Source organism: Acyrthosiphon pisum, chromosome A2 (assembly GCF_005508785.2).
Source record: "Acyrthosiphon pisum isolate AL4f chromosome A2, pea_aphid_22Mar2018_4r6ur, whole genome shotgun sequence".
Lineage (NCBI taxonomy): Eukaryota > Metazoa > Arthropoda > Insecta > Hemiptera > Aphididae > Acyrthosiphon > Acyrthosiphon pisum.
Window position 1 is genome coordinate 27,644,576 of NC_042495.1, and position 2,130 is coordinate 27,646,705.

Consider the following 2,130-nt stretch of genomic DNA (forward strand, 5'->3'; position numbering starts at 1 on the left):
CAGAATATTATATACAAAATGAAGAACTATTAGAATCTATAATAATGTATTTTGAAGACACGTGGATTGGACGTATAGGGCGAAGAGGACGAAGAGGAGCACATTTTAATATTGATTTGTGGAATTGTTATTGACAATAAGCCTCGCACAAACAATGCCCTTGAGGGATGGCACCATGCCTTTAATGGATCTCTAGGACCTTATCATGCAACGATATGGAAATTTATCAAGTGTCTCCAATTAGAACAAGGTAAATAAAAAAAAAAAAAAAATAATAGGTGTCCCGTAATAAAGTAGAAATATACCAGAAAAACTATCTAACAAACCATATTATGTGTCTGGAATTTTTATTTTTGCAAATTAGCAAATTTTAACTTAACACTAAGTTAAGTTACTTTTTTTTTAATTTAACTTTTAACTTAACGAGTTAACGAAAAAAAATACGAGTAACTTTTAACTTAACTTAACTTAATTATTTTAAAACAACTTAACTTAACGAGTTAAAAAAAATCGTTAACTTGCCCAGCCTTGTATATTGGTAAATACCTTCTAAAACAACATACTAATAAGCGAATTCCAATTTCACCGGAAGAAAGATTGACCGTGACGTTAAGGTATGTGCAATTTAAACATTTAATTTGTTAGTATTATAAATACCAATAAACTGGTTCAATATGCATCTAAAAAGACTTAACAAATAGTTTAGAAATATTTAATAAAATTTGAACTTGACAAAAGGATTACCATAAATCATAATCAATATGTAGACTATTAGTGTCTTAAATTATTATCAGTATTTGATATCTATTATTTTTTTTAAAGTTAATAGGTAAATGAAAATATGAAAATATAATAATATAAATAATAATTTTAGATTCTGAGCGATCAACGATGAATGTATTGATTTTACAGTGATGTGTGTTTTTTTATTTTTTATTATTGTGTCTATCATCACTGTTATGGGCAGTAAAACTGCTTAAATATTTGAGAGGTCAAAATTTAAAATTTTACAAATTTCACTGCTTGTTTATATTAGCGTTAAATATTTTCACTCATTTTGAGCTGTTAGCGGATAATTTAAAATTTTAATTTTTTAGTTTTTTTCTATAAATATCAATATTGTTACAATAGCAGATGATATATTTTTTTAAATATGTAGGTATGATTTTTTATATTATTTTTTTATATCATTTAAATATTCGAATTTGGTCAACATTTGTCAAATTGTAAATTTACAAATTATTTAGTAGTTAAAATTTATAAAATGTAATATAGCTAAGGATTGACATTTTAGATCAAGCCGATCAAGGTTTCAGATATGTAGGTAGTTCATAGTGTCACAAAAAATCTAAAGAATTAATGAAGTTAGATGTTTAAACAAAGAATCTATGTAGGTAGTTCTATTAATTAATAATTAATATTTAGCATTAATATAAATAAATTAAAGATAACAAACTTTGGATTAGAAAATACTATTTTTTAAAGATTATTATTTTAATTAATACATAATAATATGTGTTTATTTAGATATTTGGCTACTGGTTCTAACTTTTCCACTTTACACTTAGAATTTATAATTGGAATATCCAAAATATCAACTATCGTAGGTACGTGAATATTGTGAGGTTATTTGGAACATATTACAACCGATTGAAATGGCCGAACCAACTACTGACGATTGGTTAGACATTGCAGCCGGGTGTTTAGAAAAAACAAAAATTCAATTTCCAAATTGCGCTGGCGCCGTAGACGGCAAACATATACGTTTGGAATGTCCCAAAGACAGCGGGATATTCCATTATAATTAAAAATAATATTTTTCACACATTCTGATGGCAATTTGTGATTCTAATTACTGTTTTAGAATTACAGATGTGGGTTCCTACGGTAAGGAAAGTGACTGTAATTTCTTCAAACAATCAGTCTTTGGTAAAAACTATACGGCTATAATTTAAATTTGCCACCAAAATTTTTTTTTACCTGATAATGATAACGGTGTTCCTTTGCCTTATGTTTTCGTTGCCGACGAAGCATTTGTTTTACATCCAAATTTATTACGACCTTTCCCGGGCAGATCGTTAAATGACGACAGGAGGATATTTAATTACAGGTTATCAAGAGCTCGACAAC